The 25,585-nt window shown below is 41.8% G+C and overlaps 1 protein-coding gene across 1 annotated transcript in view; it reads right to left on the bottom strand.

Moving 5' to 3' along the window:
* The window catches only part of CLSTN2 (calsyntenin 2), a 422,996-nt gene that overhangs the window by 254,674 nt on the left and 142,737 nt on the right, over positions 1 to 25,585 (bottom strand). The gene's annotated exons all lie outside the window — the stretch shown is intronic.

Below are 25,585 nucleotides of genomic sequence, written 5' to 3'. Positions count from 1 at the left end.
ATTCGTAAGTGAGATTGGTCTAACTGCACTTTGCTAGAAGATTTCTGTGAATGACTTATTTAATAAAGATAACCAAAATCAGTGCTAAGATACATATCCTAATTCTTGTTTGTATCAACAGGAGTTTCAAAAACAATCAAAACAAAAACCACGGACACTGGCATTCTACTTCTCAATTCAAAGAGAAATTCTACTTCTCAAATTCAAATACTAAGCATTCACTTTATTTATTTATTTAGGTAGGGCTGCAGTAATACAGAATTACTTTAAAACAATATAAAAATTGCATGTATGTGGTTTGTCTTTTTTTAAAAAAAGACAGCCACTGATTGTGAAATCTTGCTATCTGACAAACATGCCTTTATATATATATTAAGCATACAGATTTTTATATATTTATATATATAAAAAAATATTCTGTATAAATATATAGAGTATTTAATGCACAGAACTCCAGCGGCAAGTGGAAGATAGAGCAGGTCCTCCAAGTGGACACGCCACCGGGCCCTGCAGCACAGCCATCTGTCCTTGCTCTCGCAGGCTTCCTGGGGCGGTCACGCAGAAAATTCACCTATGTGCTGTTGCTTACAGTCCTTAGACACACTAGAAATATAAATCTATAACATATAACTTTTAAATAAACTATATGCCTAACTTTAAATCTCAATCCTGCAGCTACCATCTTTTACACAGGTATTTTTTGCAGGTCTGATGCTTTGAGTAAAACTTCCAAAAGTGTTGAACTAATTTAAAAGCTTAGGAGTCATCATTAGAAGCAACTGTGAGGCCCCTAGCTCCCTTTCAGAGATACTGGAGATCTTCATGTCATCCAAATATTAGGCTCCAAACATTTCTGTTTAAATTACACAAAATTTATTTTTTCAAATATTTTTTTCTGTTCTTTTTAGTTTTTAACCGCTGAAGAGCCCGAACACACACTTCAGAATCTGCAATTATTTACATTTCCAATGTTGTGGAGTGTGCCAGTCATAAAATCAGGCTATGTTTTGCAAAGGAGGCTTAGCTCAAAAAACACAGAAAAGCAGCGTGTGCAACGATTACTTCCTTCGTGTAAAGAGGAGGTGAGCAACAATTAAAGTTCCTGCATGGGAGACCCTTAAATAGCTTCTTGACGCAGCAGCAAGAAGAAAGAACCCCCTGTAAACATTTAGTGGTGTAGGATAATCATCAGTAATGAGTAATCATTAGAAAACACTTTCTAACATCCTGGCCATCTGAAGCACTGAACTCTATGAACAGAGAAGAAAGAAGCAGGAATTTTTGGAAAATGGATGTTCTCAAGAATAAAGTTTACCCAACTCAATGCCAGATTCTGGTGTATGAAAGAGGCCACTTCTCATTCTCTTTTTTATCATTTTTTTTTTTAATCTTTATTCTTTTACATTTCTGAAATTGTTTCAGGAGAATAAGTAGTCTACAGAAAATACTGTAAACAGAAATAGAAAATCCATGACTTGGCAAGATCTATCATTAATTGGTTTTTAGGCATATATTATGACTTCAGCATACTACGCAATTCCTACCAGCGTTTGTAGGAATCAGATCAATATTGCCTTAAGGAAAAGATATCTGATCAGCTCCAAAATCTATACTGAGTTGCAATACAACGCAAGCAGCTTTTACACAATCTCCTTTACATGGTACAACATCCTGGAAGGCTTGTACGTCAAAATAAACATGGGTTAATTAAAACTGGGGTCAAATGGGCAGTGTTTCTAGTTTATTTTACAAGTAAGCATTAAATCATCATTTCTAATCTCAGCAAGTTGGGTGTCTAAATTTGAGCTGCAAATTTAGCCTGAATTTCTCTTAATTTAGGACGAATCATAGAGGCTGAGAAGGGTTGATACCTGTTTAGAGGAATGAGAAAGTAGTAACTGGTACTACACTTTCTCTGGAATCTCCTTTACCATGTTTGAAATTTCACAGCTTCCTTAAAACACCGCTCTTTTTCTTCCATTTCTTGCAAGAATCGCAGAGAGTTAGTAGGAAAACCACACTTACAGAAAAGCAGTACCACATACCACAGGTCAGAGAAGTAAAATATTTATGGGTTTTCTTCTCATTTTCCCACCATTATCACAATAATAAGCGAGAAGGAATACAGGAGAAGGCTCTCCAATAAACGAATAATGTAAATTTACTGTCTTAATATCTCTACTGTATATGCTTTAGAGCCTGGTTTTCTTTCTGGGGGAACAGGAACCCACAGCTCTGCTGGAGGTCTGCAAAACTCTTTGATGGATGATGGCATCAAGCAAGCTTTGCTGTGCAGAAGACAGTCAGGCTCCTATGGAGAACGTGCTAAATACACCAGAGAACTAATGAACTTTAACATGTAGCCAGAAATGTCTTTCCCTGAAATGATTTCTATAGCCATATCAAGTTAAATTTCTTTAAGTCTGCTTTGAATATGCCCAGAACCACCTCCGTTGCCACAGGCTTACACCAAACCCTACCAAACAGTTCCACATCCCAAGTTTCACGAGTTTGATCCAGTCAGCACGTGCCTAGCATTTTCATACTTTTCTTGCAAAAATGAAAGAAATTACATTAGTGATTTCTGGTCCAAAATCTCAGGGGTGGCTGCAATTATATACAATTTGAGTAAAACAAGCTTGAAGTTTTCTCAAGAATCTGAATATAAGAAGACCTTAAGAATTACTTGCTTTCAAATTACAAACCCAATTAGGGAAGGAAAAGGATGATGGCTTCTGCTGCTTTTCTGACTGAGGCTTAGTTTATTGGTATTAATGAATGATATTTAACCCAGGCATCCACAGGAAGAAAAACACTCTATTTTCTGAGAGAGAATGCCCTTCAGTGACCTGTGCTGCGAAGATCTTTGGGAACACTAACTCAAAATACGTAATTATAATATTAATGATGATGCTTTGCAGTCCAAAAACCTGACCACTTAATTATATTTGGCTTAAGGACACGCTCATGATATGCTGAAAACTCACGGAAGCAAGAGCCTCAGCTGCACCACCACCTCCTTTCGGGGCGCTGGCTTTATCGATGCCAGCAACGTGCTCTCACGCAGACTGGACAGTTGATCGAGCTGCCAGTTTAGGACGTCTGCAAGAATTTCAGTGTTGGTGGATTTCTACCCTCAAATCCTTCTCACTTCCCTTTCTTCCTGCTTCAAAGTCTTTTAAAAAAAAATATATATAAAAAAAGGTATCTTTTTTTCCCCAAAAAACTCCTGCAATCCTAAAAAAATACAAAAGTAAGAAGCCAACATTTGCTCTCTAGCCCCACCCTAATTTCTTCTGCATCTAAGTTTTCTCCTCCAAAAGATGATGACTTGGTTTTAAGCTAGCTATTCCTGTTTTCAGATTCTTTGCAGAGACACAAATTTTTGTTGTTGTTGTTTAGCACATTTTAACAAAACTCTCAAATCCTAACAAGTTTATCAATAGGAATTTACATCAACATATTTTTATATACCTCTAAACATAGAAAGAACAGTACAACAGAATGGGGACAAAATTTTAAAACATGATTAGTTTTACCTTTTTTCCCTCCATCAACCATTAGCTTTCTCTGCTTTTTAATCCTGAAAATGAAGGAGGCTGTACATGGACTTTACAGCTTAAAATTGCTACTCTATTTCTTTCACAGATTACTTTAAATGTTTATGAATGGCTGGAAAATTATGCTTTTCTCCAGTAGAACTGGAGAGAAACATCTACCAATTTATACTGACCTTTTCTTCCTTTATATTTATGATCCCAATTTCTCCTCCTCCTCCACAAGCGGCATTTGAAGAGAAATTTAAATCATGCCTGTATGGAAATCTCTATCACTACACTGTAATATTTTATTCCAATTCCAGCTGCAAAAGGACCCCCCCACACACACCTCCTAGTACAGCTATAGTCGTCTTTGAAACAGAACTGCTAGATTCAGCTTGTAAAAGCTGGTTTTCTAGATGGAGACATTCAAAGGACAAGAGATAACTTACAGTGCTTTAAAAGTTTTTTTTTCTCTACTGTACCTCAGTTTTGCTTCTTGACTGTTTACGAGCTGAGCTGCTGAACCTCCATGCTGGAGAGCTGAGACTTTTCCTAAAGCAGAGTCTCAGCCCCAATTATCCCAGCAATTAGAGTAATTATAAACAACTGCCTCTGCCCTCCAAAGGATCAGTAATCAGTGTAAGCTGTGAGTGCGTGTTTTGACCTATGAAATCCCTTCAGTCAGGGCAGAATGGTGGGACTGGCCTTGGTGGGCAAGCAGAGCTTGCTGAGGGACCACCTTCATCTTTGCTTTCACCAGAAAGATCAAAGCAGTGGCCGGGGCACCAACGTGCGGCTGCCCCTGCGCGCCTGCTTACAGCAAAGCGAGAGCGGCCGACAGCGCGGGGCGCCCGGCCGGCATCAGCGCCCAGCACCCGCTTCGCGTTTCCTAATGCAACATTTGTTACAGCGGACTTAATGTTAATTAATAAAAGCATGCCGTAAAGCAGCTCTCAAAAGTCCTGCAGAACCATATACTTGTAATCTAACCTGTCTGAAATCACTGGGCCAGCTGGACCTACTCGCAAGTCTCCGTACTAGCAGAGGCAATCGCGAAGCCAGGACACGCGTGCACGTCGCTGCGAGCGCCGGGAGAGGACGCGAGCCGCTCTGCGGCGGCCGGCGGCGCCCCGCGTGCTGACGCTCTCAGCCCGCAGCGGCCCCCAGGACGCCCAAAAGGAAGGGACCCGAGGGCAGGCGCTGCTAATAACGCAACGAATCCCTTATGGAATCGGAAAGCCCATCCCAAATTTAGATTTTCAATCAAAGCACTCAAGTGCTCTGCGACACCACACGGATGCAGGGCATGTAACCAGGTACAGCAGTTGGATTAACACCAAACCAGGAAGCGTGTCTTTCAACCTACGCTTTTAGTTTTTCTGCTGTGATCTTGTGCTTCTGCACAATTATAAATTAATTGTTAATAAAATGTGTTTGTAGTGTAGGAATTTTAATAAAAAATTCTAAACCAGTAAAAATCTACTTCTCCATTAGATAAGAACCACAAAGAGTGACAGGGTACCATCTGGAAAATGCATCTATAGTGGTAGTGCAGTAGTGAGAGAGAGGCAGGAAGAGAGAAAAAACATCAATTTAGTAAAAATAAAAACACTAAACCTTCCAGCTAGCTTGCTGCTATTATTACATAATTTAAATGAAACCCTAAATAGTATTTTCCCTTCATTCAACTCCTGAAAACAAGAAACACTTGCTTCTCAAGCACTTCTTTCTCAAAACTTAAACGTACACTTTGCTATATTAAGGAAAATATATGGGATTTTTTGTCCCACACATGAACTATGACTTTGATTTCAGTAAAACAGCCAGGGAAATATTGTTCATTTATATATTCACAATATGTATTAACAGTACTAGGAAAAAAAATAAGCAGGCATTCTATCTAGTCATGCAGGTAACCTTAAAAGTAGTATCTTAGCAAACATTTACATATTATCCCAAATACCTTGCATTATAAACAGGCCTTACAGAACTAAAGACGTAAAGCAGGTTCATTACAGGCAAGATTTTTGTTTGGTGATAACTTTGTCTTCACCTGGACAGGGCAAGGTTTAGTAGCTGGGAATGATGTGACAGACATGTACTGTTTGGACATCACACCGGCATACTCTCTGAAGAGGAGAGCCCACTTCCTACGAGAGTGCACCTCCAGGATTACCCCCAACCTGTGTTCCTTAGAAGATTTCCCAAATTGGAGTGTCACATAATAGCACGGTATTCAGGTACCAGCTACCTTACTTTACACTGAATATTTCTCTTATCAAAAGTGTGATATGTGAGCCAAGATGGTCATGGTTTTGAACATCTCCTTTCAGAGCGACCAGCCTTCAAGGTCTGCAGGTCAAAGCCCGTTTCCCCAGCACCTTCCTTCGCTGCTGCCAGTGACGACGAACAACTCAAGAGGCAGCCGCAGAAAGGCTAGAGGATTCCCGTTCGCAGCGACACACGGCAAGCACACGCTTCTGAAATCTTCCTCTCCTCTCGGGGTTACCTGCAAGGTTCCTCCCGCATACCAACATGAAAGCCAAGTTATTTACTGTAGCTCTGCCCAGAATCTCGGGGAGATTAAGAGGTTGTCAGAAAGATATCATGGAGTCGTTTTCTTTGATACAGATTTTATAGTAGAAAAAAGAATAACAGCCACAAAAGAAGTCAATTTTGTTCAATATTGATTTAGTTTGTGTTTAGTCTCTAAGCACCAGGGTAAGCTGCTTAATTCATCTTTTTGCAAAGTGCCAAGCAAATATCCTTTAATAGTACACAAATCACTAAGTTTTTAGCTCTATAAAGAATAAGTCTAATAAAGATAGGCAGTGTCAGAAATAAGCTATTTTTACATTCTAAGTAGTAGATAATAGTCACATTTTTGCTGAGTTCATCCAAAAAAAAAAAAACAGACTTAGACTTAAATTAAAAACTCTGTAAAATTCTCATTTCCATGGAATAATTGATTAATGCCCATGAAACCATCCAATGTTTATCATTACCTCTTCAGTGTAGATTCATATGACCTATAACAAATTTCTTGTCTGAAAGCAGGAAGGTTCTTACAAATTACCTTTAAACCTGAATCTACCTATGAAATGAGACACTTAAGCTTGCGAAACAGATACACGGAGGATCAAAATAAGATGTCTTTGTTTTTGATGGCAGAAAGCAATCTTTATTTGGGTATTAAGTAACAGTTTTCTCTCAGTAATGCTGTCTAGTACTTGTAAGGTCTTTTTTCCCCTCTTATTTGGGGTCACTTTTTACAGCCACATGACAGAAACACACAGTTTTCACGACAGAGGAAACTGGACGGCTAGGGTAGATACAGCAGAGGAAATGAGCAGTTTAGTCGCACTTTGTTCTCAAAGTCTTCCCCGTAAGCACACACCGCTAGCCAGAACGACTGACGGGCTGGTCCTCAGAGACCCACTATGTTCTCCTTTCGCAGCAGAGCAAGGAATTTCCTCTAAGGAATGGGATGAAGCTTCAGTATTTTGTGGACAGGTAAGCACAGGCTGCCATACAGGCTCCTGAGGTAGATGCTTGAAGCACTAGCAGGCTTCAAAAGGGGAAAAAAAATCCAAAACCTTTCAGCCTAAAGCTGTGATGGTAAGCATCAACTCCAACAAACATACAGGGGGATCACGTTCTTCCTACAACCGAGTGTTTGAGACCACAGCTCTGAATGAACGAGAAGCCTTGTCAAGTGAAGTCCCTGCTCAAATTTGAGTATAAGGAACAAAAGAAAAACACTAGGAACCAGGGCTGGGAGACCGCTTCTGTCAAAGTCCTGCTCTGTGTAAGCTATTTCTAACTTATAGCTCTTTACATGTAAACTATTATTAGTGAGCATCTGTATTACCTTATCCAAGCCCCTTCAAGTAGAAATATGTTAGACATAAAAGATCAGCTAAATTCAGCGCTAATTTAGAGTAGGACCATCCCTGCTGATAATCTGTACAGGGCAAATTATGCAAAGTGAAATTTGGTCCATATATGTTTCTGCGGAAAGGAGGGGACTCTAACCATACAGTCCTTTAAGCCAGGAGACTTGTTTATCTGAACTTTAATTGTCCATAAACATCATGTAACTTGCTCAAAACCTACTGTCTACAACCAGCTTTGTGAAGAAGATAACTGAAGTAGAAACTAGTTCTTTCAGCAAAGATAGAATAAAATATTACTCATTTGCATCTTCTGGAATATTTTCTCTAGTTTTTGAGATTGAAGTTAGTTCTAATTTCACACCAGGAGCTGCATCTGCTTTCTTTCAGTATTCATGGCTGTGCTGTGCTCCAGTTGCCAGCATTATTTCACATGGCCTGAAAAATGAAAAATGTTGGAGGCAGTTTTGAGAACTTACGCAGCAGCACTGCATGGTACCGACTGCAGCTGGATCTGACATCAGCTGGACCAGCCCTATCGTTAGTGCTTCCTCCTTCATATAAATCCCCTATTCCTCTTCGTAGCCTCTCTCAGCCTCCCCATTCATACACAGCAGCTAAAGATGAAGCTATTCCAAAACGCAAGATGTCCTCCTGGTTGCCCTCTGCTGGACCCACACCAGTTTGGCCGTGTCTGTCTTGCCCTGGGAAGCCCAGGAATTTGCAGGCTTTCATGTTACGATTGCTGTCAGGTGGTATTAGCTTCCTGCCCCCCGCTTTTTTAAACTGACTCTTAAGAAGGTACTAGGAAAACAAAATTTGCCTTTGTTCAGCAGATGTTCAAAACCTGGCTTTTTTCCTTACTACATGCAGTTTCAAGCATGAAACACAGCACCCTATTTAACAGCTTTTGCCTTACACAAAACAAGGTGTTGATTACAACCAGCTTAGCAGCTTTGAAAGCAGGGAACCTGAAAAGTTGTTTGCTCTGAATCATGTTATGTAAATGGCAACAAGAGATGTGCAGACCTTTCAGCCAAGGAGCTGGGCACAGACAAATCCTGCTCGCACAGCCGTTAGCAGGTGCACAGGCTCTACAGAACAGAAAGGAGATGTTAACAGCAAAAACGGCTCATTTTTTCCCCCTCCTCTATTCTGCTAATGTTAAACACTAGTGGATGCTCAAAGGGAGCGAAGAGCTTTCAGAGGGAATTGGAGTGTTCTGTAACATGGAATATGGTTTAACAAACGGCTAATCATAAAATAGACAAATAAAATGTTCTGCTTGAATATCCTACAGAGCAAGTGTCTTTATGCTAAACTATACCCTACGCTAATTACAAATCAGTAACACGAATTTAAAATTTTCACATACAAACTGCTGGTTTCATCAGCTAATTTACATTATTATGGAAAGCATACTAATGTCTCACAGGAAAAGCATTTGGGGAAAACTTCCTTGTTTAAAAGTACATTCAAACATACATAAACAAAAAGCTTAAATTCTCCATGTACTATCCAACCCACATAGGCCAGAAATGAAGCCGTTTTGAAACATGATTTATATAAAAACCTCACATCAGATACAGTATAGCCCTGTTTGTTAGTCAACAGCAAAATATGCTCGAAAATGCAATGTCTCAGCAGATACCCTTGATAGCTTCACGCTAAAATCCTGTACTACAACTAGTCGAGAGGTCTGTCTGAAGCAAGAGATTTTTCTATCTTTTGTAAGGAAATCAGTATTCGACTGTGACCTTTAGCAAACCTTTTTTAACCAGCTGCTGAATTACTATTTCCTTTTGTCCTTTCTTTGATACTTTAATAATATTACTTCCTACTTATTTTAATGATGAACAGAGTAAAAAAGAGAAAGGGGAACGAACTGCTTCACCCCGCATTGCCTCCTCCATCCTTTTCCTGCTGAAGAGCCACTGCTTCCACAGCCACCATACCCGAAGGGACAGACACACCTGCAGCATCTGTTAGCGTACAGAAAGCCTTGGGCTTTACAAAAATCGAGGTTCTGCATGGAACAGAAATCTGCACTTACTGTTAAATATATCTGAGAATTTCGTATTTGTAGTTTCAAAATTTAATGTAGAAAGGAACCAAAAAAAATCCCTGGTCACCTAGGTCTTGGCATCCTGCTAGCCAGGGAAATGAGGAATCCGTCAGGTTTCCTAAAGTTTGCCTACATTAACCAGTCACAACAGAATGCTGCATTGGCCTCTCCAATGGAAAAAACATTACAACAGAAAAAGATCCACCTAATTTTATTTTTTAAATATAAGTTCCTTTTTAAATAGGAGTTCCTTTTCAATCTCTATGATTTGAGCTTCTAAAAATTGATTTTTTTATTTTTATAGGTAGGTTAAGGAGCTGCCTATTACTGTCTATAGGTAGATTAAATAGCTGTGGAGTCATGAATCACTACATCTCTCCCTTATGTTAGCAGATGTATAATCAAGTCACCCCTCAATCTTCCATGGCATAAATGCCTGAATAGATTGAGGTGGTGATAACATTTAGTATGAAGGATTTTTCCCAGTTCTTTCTCCTAAATGAGAGGACTCAAGACCTGCGTGTTGTGCTTTACCTACGATGTGTTTATTTGCACAGTTCAGCTGAGCTAACTCTTCTTTTCTTCAGCTATTTGGAACATCCTGCTGTTTTGCCCTGCCTCCCATTTCCCTCTACCAGAATAATCTTCAACACGACTCCCGTACCTCTGTACCGACCCCTGAGGTCTGCTTCTCCCCGCGAAGGCTGCGGGGGGGACAGGCCTCATGGCCCCACAGCTGCCCAGCACCCGACTCCCAGCCAGCCCGACCCCAACTCTTCAGCTCTCGCCTTCCCCACAGCAGGGGATCGCCCTACGGCATCCAGCCACCAGTGTAGAAGCAAAAAGTCACAGGTTCACATCAGAAATCAATGACGAACCTTTACAACGCTCATGCTTCCAGAAAATCTTCTGCAACAAGGTAAATTACAAGTTCAAACCATGTATCCTCCCGGAGTGGCGATCTTTATGCTGCCAACTGAACCAAGGGTTAGTCCTCGAGAAACTTCATTCTGATGAATGCTTCTACCTTTAATTAGCACGTGCTGCAGCATGGAGAACGGCAGGATTAGTGGGTTAGATAACCCCTTTGCTTTAAAGCATCTTGAAGAAAACACTGTTCACCCATCAAGAATATATTAGCCTAACAGCAGTGCTTGGCACAGGGGTACTTCTGAATAAAACTCTATGTACATTAGATTTATGCATTTCTACAAGTACAAGCATTTCTATAACCCTCCAGCGTGGGTTGTCCAACCAGCAGAACAAAACATGGATGCAGATCAGGAATCCATACATTAGTCTCTCGCTGGGTTATATTAAAATTAATTCATCCTCTTTTCTTCCCCTCCTCCCCTCCAAAGAATAATTCATATAATCCAATTGCGCTTTTCAGAATATTCTTTAACTGTATTAAACTCCTGTAGTCAGCCCAGTGTATTCACTATTTCATGTGTGCATGCTGTAGGCCATACCTAGAGCAGGCTTAAATCTGCATAATACTGCCGAAGGCTGATTTACATGCCAAATGAGCAACTGAAAGTATATATACTTTGACACAAAAATAAGTGGAAAGTTTTCTATATGGCTACAGCTTTTACCATGTCTCTTGAAAATTAAAAAAGAAAATGCAAAAAAAAAAAATCATACTAATCATTTCACAGAGCAACTGCAGGGAGAACCGGGCTCCTGGTAGGGAACTGTTTACTCTTCTCTAAAGATCAACAAGCATTATTGTGAGACATCTCTTACTTTTATATGTTCTGGTTTACTGGCATTTTCTCTGTATAGCAATTAAGTAGAAGCTTGATTATGTAGAAAACTTGATTCGCAAAAATACGTATCTATTTTATGAAAGCTCTGATGAACTGTTTCTAATTGTAAAAGTTATGTTAGCCCCAATCAAAGCTGTAAATTCCTCTTTCCGGGAGAAGGAATAGATTTTTATATATGCTAAATACCCATCTCTATTGAACTAATCAGCTAGTGATGCATGAAATTAGACTCTACCTGTCAGGGTGACCTTGCAAAGATCCTTGTGCAACCTATAATTTAACACATATTCCAGGACAATCCATCAGAAAGGCCCAGGACAAGAAATAGCCCTAAAAGCACTTGATAAAGGACACACATTAACGATCTTTTTTCTGTAGCCACATATTACTATACCAGCAAGTTTGAGCAGCCTTTCTGTTTAGAGATGGAAAAGCTACTTAAAATATAAAAGTCTTTCAAAAAAGCTCTCTATTGCTTTGTTAGTTGATAGGCCTAGATTCTTGAGATTACTGAATTTTACTGCTGATTTTACACTGGACAGAAATTTTGCATTCTGATTGCTGTGCAGTATTTTATATCCCAGTTGGTAAAATTACTAATCATTACCATTACAGTTTAAAAAAAGAAACTGCAGAACTGTTTCCACAATAGGATCCACACAGAGGGAAAAACATTTCACATTATGGTGCCTTGTGTTACCAGACCACCAAGAGAACAACGCAGCTCTCGCGCCTCCCGAAATAAGCACAGTGCAATACAATACAATAATAGAAGACCTACTAAGACCGCTAGTTAACACAGTCGTGGTACTCAGAGAGCAAAGGAAGTGCTAGAAGTAGTCAGCAAATTAGATCACAATTCTGTCAGGAACCAAGGTAAATAGTTATAATTCCAGTGATTCAAGATGGTACTAAATGGATGACTTGTTTGAGAGGCCTACGTTGAGTAACTTGGTGGACTGAGATACCAGAAATACAGACGTTACACTGCTTTCCGCTTAAATGAGAAATCTGTCCTAGAGGAAAGATGACTAATAACATTTTTATTCGTAGGAAATACACAAGTGGCTACAATAAACCTGATGGCAAACAACAAAATATAACAGACAATTTAAGAAACTGATACAATCTAAATGTTTTTTTCCTTTGATCTAGACCATAACATCTTTTGCTAGTAGATTCAGGAGACGTGACTTAGACAAATCAAGATGTTCTTTGGTTACAGCTTTCTTTACGATTGTAGTATGGTTTTTTACCTTTTCCATGACTCTACAATCTGATACAGGCTTTGGAGAATTACTTCCATGTATTTTAGGAAGCTATGTAATTAGGAAGTTCCTCTAATTACAGAGGGCATTTAACTACTCTGGGGACAACCCAGTAGAGAAAGAGTGCATATAATTTTTACCTGTTATTAATCAATAATGAAGAAATGTCCATAACAAAAAAACAAAAAAAACCCACACACAGCTGTTTCAGATCATCCATTTTCCATATAAAACTTCGTCTTTATCTAGTTAAATAACTAGCTGACTTACCACTTAACCAGAAAGAAGTCGAGGCAGCCCCCGTCTCTGTGGCAGAGCATCCACCCTGGCGCGTGCGCCGCAGCCTGCTTAGCTACGAAACGAAGGTTAACCTCAGCGTTCACGACTGAGCGCACAACCGAGCACGCAACCTACTTCCTGTTACGATCTGGAATTCAAGCTGAAGCTTTCTGATACAGACATAATAACTGATCGCCTATATTCCTACCCACAAGACTTAAAGCTCCCATTAAACATTGGCACGTGTAAGTTGTTAACCATGCTACTGAGCCTGACGTACACGTGCTGGGCTTGGAAGACTCGTGTGACAGCCAAGTGTAACCACTGACGTTGCAAGTGAACCGAAACACGTCTCTTAGGACAAGGAGACGAGTCAACCCGTTCTGGAGGTTATTAGAGTTATGCCTGGGGACCAAGAGCACCCCAAGGTCAGGGCTGGAAGACCCTTCCCCCCTTTGCTGCCCTTTCAGGCGTCGCTGTCCTCCCGCCAAGCGAGCGGCTCGGCCGCGGAGGGCGGCGGGCCGTGCTGCAGCGTCCTTCACCGCGAACCATCTGCGTGAACCGTACAGACGCCAAACGGCCTTTAACGGAGACCCGTCCCCTCACCTCCGCAGGGCGCTTCCACCGTTTGACTTCCACGAACGTCGAACTCACTTCGAGAGAAAACTGAAGAAACTGGAGAGAGATTTTGAGCTGGCTGGATTTCAGTTAAGCGTAGACAGAATTTTTGACAGGACTGACAGAATTCTTATTTTGCGAAGAAAGAGGTTTGAAAACATCTATAGACACTTTCATCAACATATTTTCTGCTTCCAACTATTCCACATGTGGTAAAAACATTCCGACAACTGAAATATCAACATTGTCAAAAATCCATTCAAAAAAGAACATTTGTAAGAAATTTAACTTAAAGAAATAAAATAGGCCTAAATTAAAAACTTTATATATCCAGAGAAGTTAAATGCCTCAATTTGATTCAAGACTGATAACACACAACGCGTGACTGATCCCATAAGTGAAAAATGCTACAGAAATTTGAGGACGCCACAGCGTAACAGAATCCCGATCGCTCCCGCAGATCCACACGCCCCTGTTCGGCAGGGGCGGTTAAGCAGAGTCCCCAGAAAGGTCCAGGCAAAGGTGAATTCTCTTACACTCTGCGTCCAGAATTGAGAATTTTCTATTCTTGCTGTATTTAGCCACAGGGGCTGCTAGAAAATTAAGCCAACTGACTTCCATTAGGTCTCTCCCCCCACCTTACACTCAGACAGACCGACCTCAGGGCTGCCAGAACAGCAGGCATCCAGGAATCAAGACTAAATTATACCACTAGATAAGTTTTCACTTTAGCGTTTTCTTCACGTACTAATCACATCGTCGTCTTTGTGTGTCTGGAAAAACTGATGCTATAACGTCTCCCTCTTAAAACTCATTACTGTGCAATTTAGCACTCCAAGGGGAGGGAAAAAAAAAAGAAAAAAGAAAGAAAAAGAAAACCACACATCACACACACAAAATGAAGAAAGCTTCAAGGAAGAAAAGTAGTAAAATCTATCACACCACGCTGCCTTACAAAAAGTAAAGTCATTACATTTCAGTAAATTTCGGCCTTGAGACCACTGAACCCGTCATTAGATTACTAGGCTATATTTATCCCATCCATTTATGAAACTTAGGAAACGCTGAAAGGCTTCTCTGTTCAAGCCTCTTATGCATTTTTAAACAAATAAACGTTGGTTTTGCATTTAGAATTTGACAGAGATTACCACTGCGATTTTACGGGTTCCTAGTGACGCGTTAAAGAAAACTGTTTAACAGAGAACTGGGCTGACATTCGGCTTGCGAAGCCCGTGGTTGGAACTAGCAAGTGCATTAATTCCACCGCAGACATCCGAAGCCTACAAAGGCTTATGTTATCGTTGCCAAATTATCCAAGAGCTTTGAATCAGCACACGAGAGACCTCCCGGGGGTCACAGATCGTTGCTCGTGCCGAGACTACTCTCGAGCATGCTGATCAGTAACACGCGTAATTGCAGGGGCTCAAGTAACCGGAGACTGCCAAGGGGTGCTGCAATCCCTGCCCTACGCGAGCAGCGCGGAAGCACACGAAGCACCAGGGCAGACAAACAGCTTAAAACAGCGCTTCAGCGTCAGCTTCTACAGACCCTGCCCCTTCAGAAACGCCTGCTTTCATCACTGGCAGCTAGCAAATCTCTGCTACCCACAACTTGCTGAATAAAATTACTTTAGGACGTGAATATTCAAAATGCTGTTCTAATTTATATTTGGAATAGCTTGCCAACTTCTGCAATAGAAAAGAGAAATAACAGTTATGCTGGAAGAAATTTTTTGGTAGAACTGGTAAATTTCAAAGCACAAACAAATCCATACAAATGTGATTACATGTTTAATACCAGGTTTAAAGTACATTCTGGTCTTACTGAGGGATAAGAGTTGTAAGGGGAATCAAATTTCCCTGTCCATGCACTATCAATCCGAAGAGTTTATCCAAGCCCTGAGTCTCCCTCAGATGACATATGGGATACGCTGTTCACGTCGAAGAAAGCAGGGGAGGGCTGACAGGGAGCCGGACGCCCAGCCCCTCACCACCGTGTGCCGTCACCAGGACGGCCAGCACCCCACACCCGGCCGTCTGGGGCACGGAGGAGCCGCTGCTGAGGTGCTGCCCGATTTTCAGGACTTAGCTTACAGGTCTCAGCAATACTGTACTGATGCGACATTCAGTCTTGCTATGGCTTTACACTGCTTTTACAAAAGGAAGAACAAAAAACGAAAGGGTTTGGCAGTTTCTTCTCCAGACTTACCACTATCTGCAGTTTGGACGGGATTAATATCTCCTGACAGCACCACTTTTAGCAGGCTGCTACTCAGCATTTTCCTGTTGCTGCTGAAGCCTCTACTCCTCCTTGAGGAGATCAGGCTACTCCGTATGTCATCCGCTTAAATGCAGATCCTCGTTTGAAGTAGGAATTAATCACCAGTGAAAGGGCCACGCTTTAAGATGCCTCATTTCGTGTCAGAGTGGTCTGACAAGAGAAAAACTCTTCCAACAGCGTGCAAAGCAGCGGCCAAGCCGCCGTCAGAGTTTGCCAGGCTGATTAATGTTTTATCCTGACTGGGAGAGCCGGAGTGCTGTAAACTGTGGAAAGCGCTCGCTGTCCAAGACGATGCTCTCCGCAACGTGAGACTGCTCTTTAATTTACACCTTCCCGAGCGAGGGGGAAGCGCTGCAGGGGCAGCGGCGAGCACGCAGCCACCTCCATGCGCACCGGAACGGCACGGAAGCTCCTTCCTGGCTCCCACCACAAAAGGCTCCAAAGCTCTGATTTGTATTTCACAACAAGGGTTTTACATAAGGGTGAATAGAAGGATATTCACCCCTACGCACGAATGAAAGCAGAGCACTGAAATGCCATGCACCGCAGAGAGCGCCTTGCGGCCCCGACAAATAAAGCTTTCCAGAGGAGTCACAGCAGAGGGCAAACCACGCTCCAAGCTACGCTGCGCAGACAAAAGCTGCGCCCTAGCATCACGTCCACCGTAAACAACACGGGGACTTGATTCCATCGCTCATGTTGAAAAATGAACTGTACCTAAAATCTCACGTAAAATACGACAATGTAATGCTGCAGGGGGTCTACTAGGATCTACTAGGCAGCAAGTTTGGGGGGCTTGGGGGGTTTCTGTTTCTCTTTTTGGATAAAGTAAATGGGAGCTGACAGCAGGTACATGATATGCAGAAGATGCACACCTCGTGCAGCATGAAACAAGCTCCTCCGACAACTGCGTTCGGTTGGAAGCACTGACTAAGAAAAGCAGGTCCCTAACCAGCACCGCCTTAAAGGTTTAATCACACATAACCGTCTCGCTAACGGGTTTTCTTTCATGGAGGAAGGCAAGAAAAGGCTCTGACACCGGAGGAAGATATCAGACACTCGGGTCGGGAGGCTGAAGCAGCTCTCCAGGACGCTCACCTTGAGGAACGGGGTGGCGTTCCCTCCTCTGCAGGGCCCCAAGCTCCTCGCCGCGCACTTGTCACGCTCACACTGCGCTTCTGAGACACGCGCCCACTCGCCCTGGCACAACTTACCTACCACAGGGGCTCCCTGACGAGGGAGCCACCACCACTCACCCTGCATCTTTACTACCAGAAGAGGCAAATCATCAGAAAGCTGGCGGGAAAGGTGAAGTACGGGGAAACCCGGGGGCCAGGGCAGCGGACAGGCACCAGCCAGGCGAGCCACGCTCCTGACGGCACCAACAGCTGCACCACACCTGGTGCTGCTCCAGGACAGGGCCGCCGCCGTGCTGCGTAGCAAGAGCCGTGACGGATCGCACCACCGGCGCGTTGGGCCCGGCGTCCCCCCCGCCGCCCCCTCGCAGGCAGGGCTGCAGCCCGGCGTCCTCCTTCATCCGGGCCATCAAACGGAGCAACAACGATTACCACCTACTGATGGGGTTTTGAAGCTTTTCTTTAAGAACTGGAAAATTTCTCCCATTAGCAAAAATTAGGTAACAAAGACGTGTCTGTGGGATACCATCAGTTTTTCAAGATATGTGACTTCTTCAAAAAAAATCATTCAAAAATTTAAGTATTATTTAAGCAAAAAAAAGCAAAAAAAAGAAAAAGCCTTTGTTCACATCACTCCTGAACCTCCCAAGCTGCCCTATAAACCCTCCTTTCACTGGCACCTCTGGATTTTTTTTTTTTTTTTTTTAAGAACACTATATCTAAAATGAATGACTTAAAATCTTGAAACTTGGCATTTCTTAATATGCAATAATCCTAAAATATCAGAGTCAATAATGCCAAGCAAGTCAGCATCTTGCAACAGGAAGAGAAAGAAAATTGGGAGCAGAAACTAAAAGAGTCAAAAGAAATCACCTTTTCATATGACTGTCAAATACTTTAAAATATTTAAAGGAAGAAATTAGTAGTCCAGTTGTAATTTATTGTCTTTGAAACTGTAAACATGCAATATCTATATATTTTCTAACAAACATTTTATATGGCCATTAATGTCATTTTACAGCTTCTCTCTCTTTCGGATAGCTTTTAATGTCAAGCTATTTAACTGTGACAGCTGGTGAGAAATCAGCTTTGAGTTTTCTCATTAAAAGTAATGCTGTGTTAGTAGCCAAATACTTGAAAATGTGAAATGTTAAAATTTAATGATGTGGAAAAGTTGTTCTATCTTTAACAAAAAAGTCAAAACTTTGCAAAGTAAAGTTTGCTTTAGTAGTTTGTTTCTATCTGAAAGGAAAAAGTTGTACATATTAAAAGTTTTATTGAGAGTTTAAGAAATTGCAAAAAAGCTGAGGGTAGGAGGTCAGCAAGGACAGAGAAACGGACACGCAGGAACTGTTTGCTATGCAGCTCTGAAGCTGTGAAAAGAACAGCATCCCATTGAAGTAACACTGCCTTCCGCCCGGTATCTTTTTTCTACCAGCTTCTTCCTGTACAACTTTGAATTTATTGTTCATATTTGGCTTACATTTTTGAGATTAAAAAAAAAAACATTTTCTTTGGGCCATCTCAGCTTTGGGTTTCAACCGAGTAAGAAGCTACACGAACACACACGTTTATACCTACACACGACCGCTCTGTTCATGCCAGCGGGTCAAAGACAACAAACCTCAGGGTGAAGCTGATGGCTCCAAGGCCCCTTGTGGAGGTACGCGGCAGAAGAACAGGAGACAACGGCTGGGAGCAGAGGGGGTTCATATAACGAGCGAGTTGTTCATTCCGAGGATAATTAAGCTTTGGAAGAAGGGCCGAGAAAGGATACGCAGCCCCGTCCTCGGAGGTCTTCAAGACCCACCCCGACAAAGCCCAGAACACCCATTCTGCACGAGGAGCTAGATGGAGTCTCCTACAGTATTAGACATCAGCTTAACATAAATGCAAAACCAAGTGCAAAAGGCTCCCAAGCGCCATTTCTCTATGTTACAGTTTTGCATCAAGGTTTACAAACATCTACTGTTCTTTCCACCTACCTACCATTGGATACGTATGAATATGTATGAATAGTGTTTACAAGGACTGGTAAACTGATACGCAATCCTGGGCACAAGCAAAACAAACCCACAAGCATCTGTTTCTCACATGAGTTTGTACTATCAGGAAAAATGCCTTTTTCCTGATTTTGCCTGTATTCATTTTTCTGTTTGCTTTCTAGAAATAGCGTGAATACAACCTTAACAAAATTAAATCCCATCAATCACAACAAACCAAACATCCCACTCGAAGTTTACAGTGGCACATAAGGCAGAGTACGTCCCAGTGCACAAGGAGCACGTCGCTATACTGGGCAAATCAGCAACAGAAATCTGGGGAAGAGCTCAAGCAGCTTCACATTTGCAAAGAGAACAATCTTGCACTTCGCAAGAGAAACGTGCACCTGGGAAGGAGCTGCCCCGGAGCCAGGGGCCCTGGAGCCACCATCGCGGGCTGACCCATGTCGGGAGGTCGCCTCCTAATTCCTAGAAGGGATGTTGACGATTCCTCATCTTTGCAAGAGATGGAGTTCGTGTCTTGAATTTTCCTAGGTTTTTCTTTCCTTATACAACAATTGTACCTCATCACGCAGGTTTCTTTCTTTTTTCTTTTTTTTTTTTAAATCAACTAAATTGAAAATATTTTACAAAACAGGTCACTTTCGATAAAGTCTACCTGCTAATAATTTTCTGTGCACTTATTACAAACAAGTATTCCAAGCACTCAAATTTTGAAAAGCCTAAATTAAGGCCATCTTGGCTTCTTTATTCACCTCCCACTTATAAGGCAATACATCCAATTCCAAGGAATCAATGAATTCCCTGTCCCATCAGATTCAAAGGGTCATTAAAAAAAAAGACAAGTTTCTTTTAGCATTTTCATTTTGTGCCAGTGACATACTCAATTCCTTTCATGAACTAAGCAAGCTCAAAATGAATATTCTAGAGCACCCATTAAGCTAATGAAAACACAAAAATTATTTTCCTTCATATTTTATGTGAAATATTTTACCTACTGGAAACACTCCAGAATTAAGTTTAGTTACATAAATAAAACATTTTTTTCCTGAATCAAGAGATCTAGTTTACGCCATCATACTTCAAGAAGCACACTTAAGTATATATGCATGCACAGTTTTTTTTTTTTTTTTGAGAGAATAATTATAAAAAAATGACATCAGCTCTCCATATTCAAGACACAGAAGAGAATTAGTTCGAATTAATCAGTATTGTATTTCAAGGGGTAGGGCTCAAGAAGCTGGTAGGTTAGGAGTAAATGAGACAGACTGAGGGAAAAGAAAGGATGACTTCAAAAACAGCAGATGAATGTCACCCAGCTCAATTCTATTCCTGCTTGTCATAAAAATTCTCATCTGACACAAAGATACGTTCCTCAAGCTGTATTTTTCCAGGTATCCGCTTGTTTTCTGGCCCCACTTTTTACGAGCGCACTAGGCAGCGCGCACACGTCTGTGCAAGTGCTGCTGCAGTGCGGAAGGACGGGCTTTTTGCAAGCAGGGCAGTACAGATGCTCTACGAATGTCAGGCTGGGGGCACAGCTTTTATTTTTCTGTGGCTCAGTACATAAAGTGAGACCCACCATCTCACGCGCAGAGCTTTTGTAAAGCAGAAAGGAGTAACAGAGATGAACCCACAAGAAATTTAAGCCCCACAACGCCAGTTTGAAAGCATGGCATAATACAGGCATGGGACTAAATTAAACTAGGAGGACAGAGCAGGTTCTGTGGTCAAAGCACCTGGAGAGCAAGTCTTGATGGACTACAAATTACCTGTTACTCTCTAAACTGCTTGAAACTCGGCCAATTTTAATGTAATGAGGTGACATGTAGAATATCTACATAAAGACCTTAACTTGCAAAATTGCCATATTTTCCATTCAAACAACAGAAGCCAAAACTTTCTAGTAGAGTTGTCAAAGTGAAGTGAATATTCAGTCTTACTATCGATCCGTTGGTGGGACCGTAACACAGCCGTCCAAGGCAACGGGAGGCGAAAGGGGGATCATCTGGTCTGCAACAGGCATTAAAAAAAAAAAAAAAAAAAAAAGGCAATCTAACCATCTAACCATCAGTTCTGCATCAGGTTACGAGTCTAGCAATACTGAAGGGAAACCGGCATCTTGAACATGCCACAGGAGGAAAAGAAGGGAAAAACTAAGCGAGGCTGATGGTTTCACAAAACCACAATATCCTTGTTAGCCAACATCTCTCCCTACGTTTCTAAGCATCTCTGATCAAACAACGTAAACAAGGGGAGGAGGAAATGGCATTTCGGACTCTGTTATTTCCTTCTGAAAGTAAGCTGTGTTTTAGGGAGTCTTGCAGGTTGATCTATACGCCCCTTACACTGCTGGCGGACAGAGGGGCGAGTGCAACAACAGCCAGGATTAGAAAAGCAAGATGTGTAGCAAAACACCATAAAAGATACAGCAGACTTTGGTATTTACAGGTATCACATCAAAAAATAAAATAAAAAAAAATCCACCAACCTTTGTGTATTTGTTCTGCAAAAAAAAAAAAAAAAAAAAAACTTGCAAGTATAAGCGCGCCTGGAGCTCACCGCCTATCTACTATCAGAAGAAATCTCGTTCTTCGGTAACGGGCATTCGCTACATCTTTCGCTCTTAATGGAAAACGTTGCCTGTGGGAGACGCACTTTTATGATAACACCATTTCTTCAGAGATAAAGCTCATCTCATTCTTGCTTTAACAAAGCAATTTTACTTGTGTCTGGTTTTCCTCAGGGAAGGAGACTAACAGGCTACTAAAACATCCAAATCAGAAGGAACACCTCCAGGTAATAAGCACTAATTAGATGTTCCACACAATATGCCTCATCTGCCTAACACAAATGGTATCACCTGGTACTAACCACCACTGCTACTGGCACAGGTAACGCATTTTATGCAGCTAAAGCTGAAATTTTAAGCAGTTAACTGCTAACCACAAGTGCTTTCCTCCTCCTGCACCCAAGCATTAAGCACCGAGGGGAAACAAGACCGGCCAGGTGACATTTCTCAGAATTAACAGACAACATTTACTGGTCAGCACAATATCAGCCTTGGTTTTAGGACAAAAGCCAAAATTATCGGCAACTGTAATTCACATAACTTTGTCTCTGCTAAGGGTTACTGGAACTCTGTCTCCGTTTAAACTCATTTCTCTAATGGGGGCTTTGGGAGTTCTGAGAGCCAGGCAGCGTACTTAGGTATTTAATTTCAGGCACTTAAAGTTGCTGTGATACATGTTTTAAGAGAAAGATTTATACGTGCTCTTTCCCAATTCACTGAACCTCAGAGTTCACTGAACTCCTCGGAGCAGGGAGGAGAGCGCTTTCCGGCAAGCGTTCTCGCGGCCAGGCTTCCCACAGCGTACAGTAATTCTGCCTTTGAAAGCCCAAGCCACACATGCGACTGCCTCGGTACAACAGGCCCAGGTAATGGCAATCGCACCTTTATCAAGAAAGCTCATTTTACAATTGTGATTTCCAACTGAGGGACAACGACTAAGAGAGCCTTCCTCGTTTAGTTTAGGTCCTGCTTTAAGCCCATCCTTAGTGCGGTTTTAGTATCTCCAAGTCCTCAGGATGCTACCAGGCAAGACACTCGCACCGAGCTCCCAGCACGCACAACTCCAGCAAACCAATCACCGATAAAAAAAGAAAAGTCACCTCTAATCTTCCACTGTCCCTCAGAATACTTACTATTTTAACTGTACACTTGAAATAACAGATGATTACTGCTTCGGCTTTTTCTCCTTTTGCTTTACTTGCCTACCCACGCATCACTCCCATTACCAAAAGGGGTATTAGTTTCTGCTATTCCAAATAACAGACAGATGCCCAATATTAAATCACCAGCTGAAAAGGAAATCTGTATCACTTTCATTTGGAAAAAAAATAAAGTTCTCTCGAGAAATATCTCCTGAAGAGATCAAGGTTTATTCCAGTTACAGTTCTCAACGGAAGTGCATACACTCGCCTGTGTGGTGTCTTTCCACAGGGAAACAAAGATAATAATAATAATAAAAATCTACAATACCTGCTTCTACACTCAGAAAAGGATTCTGCTAAGTGTTAAAAAATTCATTTTCAGCTGGAACAGCACTTTCATATTTCTTATGTGAAATATTTTTCAGTGATGGAAACCTACCTAGTCAAGAGATCTACAAGTAGCTTTTAAAGAAAATTCTACCATCACGCCCAGCCTGGCTCTCCTGATTTCTCCTGCCTCCCAGTCTCTGCCCAGTAAAATTACCTAAGCAACAGAATAATCAAACTCCTCCCACCGTGACACCAGCTCTAAGCTAGCCTGCTACAGCAGGCACAGCTCGGAAGGAATGTAATCAATAGTTCAAATTTAGTTGTCAAGGTTTGTCAGATATGCTGTTTTGCTCACATTTGGCATTAACTCACTTGTTTTTCTTGAAATCCACATATGAATTCATGATTTTTGCTTGCCTACAACTGAAATGATTCAAAAAGTTTTATTCCGCCAGTTTATTAAAAAGATACTTTATTTTCCAGCTCAGAAGTTCAACTGAAGTTACTGTCAATAAGCTAATCTCTGGCAAATGGGTCACATACGCTCTTAAACATGCAACTGATGTCAGGTAAATTGACTCAGACCACCCTCATCAAGGAACATTAACTTTGCTGTTAAGGTTTTCTCAAGTCCTCAAAAAAAAGGGGGGGGGGGATTTATTTTGAGGAATTCTTCCAATTCTTGATATAATCCTACTTTGCTTTTTCCCTTCAGAGTGCATTCATCTTTCAAGCACTCTCCCATGCCTATGTCCTTTCCCACACTTCTGACCACCACTAAGTAGAAAATTTATATACTTACATACACACACTCTTCTGAAGTGTTTCTTTATAATCTTTTTAGTTTTTTTTTTTTTTTAACTTCAAGTCAAAGTGAATTTTAATAATTAAGCTATAGCCTTTACAAGAGATTATCCCCACTACAATCCTACTTGGTAGTATAAACATGCCCGTATTTTATTAGCTTCATCATTTTCAGTCTTTAAATGTTCACAAAACAGAAAACTCTCCCCACTCCCTAAACAGAATATAACTTGGATATTAAATAATTTACCATTTAACAGCATCATTTTAAACTAAACTGTTTGGACTAACAAAACCTGTGTCGTGCTACTTAGGAGCTCCCACCTCACATTGATAGGTGAGTGTAGAGCCCATGCAAGTCCATGGGACTGAAGGTCACCAAAAATGGATAACTTGGGGAGGGCAGATCAGGCCCGTCAGGCCATCGGGGATATTCCATTTTATACGCAGCAGACACACACTGGTGGTCTTGTAGTTAAGCACCTTCCTTTGAGCTACTGCTGGTTGAATGTTAAAAAGAAAACAAAACTAAAACTAATCCCCTAGATGCCTGGCTACATGCTAAGCACCACTGTAGCACTTTGAAGTTTTCCATACCCAGAGCTTATTACTGACTACACCTATATAAAATACCCGGGATGGAAACAGGGTGTGCTGCAAACTCCCTGGCACTGCATATGCCCACGGGAGTCCCTCCGAGCTTCACAACATCCTCACCACGCGAACCGTTGCGGATCCTCTCAAAGCCTTAGCAGCAATAAATTCTGGTTGACGTTTGGATTTTGTGGACTGTGGTGTAATTTGTTGTGGCTGCTGAAGAAAATTTAGCTGACAGGCAAAAGGAAGTGCGGCTCACGCAGTCCCAGTTTGTGCTGATTATCCACTTTCAATGGCAAGTAAACTTTTAGGTAGCAACTCCTGAAGCCTCCCAAAGCCCTTTACTTCCCCTTACAGAAAGGAGCACAGGTCTGTCTCTAAAAGTAAAGCAAGGAAGAGAGGCAAATTCATAGGAAAATTCAGTGCCAGTGAAATTCCTCCCACCGGCAGGGGATGCACAGCCTCACCTCAAAGCACTGCCTTCCCCAGGCGTTTCAGACCACTCTTCAGGGCCAGGTCGTACCGCACCACCTCTACTGGGACTTCACACCAGAAGCTGAGAGGCAGAGAGTGAAGAAAGGGTAAACAGAAATTACAGCTGTTCTGATTAGGAGGTATGGCTCAGACTGGGAACTCTGGTCCCAGTCCTGTTCCAGTCACCTGAATTAACCAGTCCTCACACAAGGGCAGAAAGGACTACTGTGATTTAGAAAAAGTGACTCAGGACAACAGCAGTGCAAGTCTGAAGCACTGATCATTTCCACCACAAGCTCCACCTTCACCGAGCTGTCAGAAGATGCTCTGGATGCTTTGCAAGCCTGGGAAACAGGGGCATGTACCGTCAGGAAAGCAGCGCGTGCACCTGCCTTGGGGGACGCTGCAGAACCTACGTTGCCAATCTTTGGGTTTCACCATGGGAAAATACTCACCCCTCAGTGCACAGGGCCACAGTTGCTGCTACTTCCAATCATGATTTGCAAGCATTTTCATACCGTTAATGTAACACTATTTGTAGTGTGTCAAATGTGCACACATGACACTGCAGGAAGTAGAGCAGCTTTGAAGAGCCTGCACAGCGCTGAGACAGGGCACCAGTGGGGTTTTACTGTAATTGCTCGTTCTAGCAAATGCTTCAGCAGACTGCAGTGGTGCAATTACACTACATTGATTAGCCATTCTTTCACACTAGGCTCCACAGTTTAGGAAATTTCATCCATTCTGATTTATTCCATAAGGAAAAATATAAACCATGTAAATGTTCTCTCGCCTTGTCACTTCTGTACC

Source organism: Rhea americana, unplaced genomic scaffold (assembly GCF_003343005.1).
Source record: "Rhea americana isolate MKP2758 unplaced genomic scaffold, rheAme1 scaffold_14, whole genome shotgun sequence".
Lineage (NCBI taxonomy): Eukaryota > Metazoa > Chordata > Aves > Rheiformes > Rheidae > Rhea > Rhea americana.
Note: the sequence above shows the minus strand (reverse complement) of the source record. Positions and strands in the feature narration are given on the sequence as shown.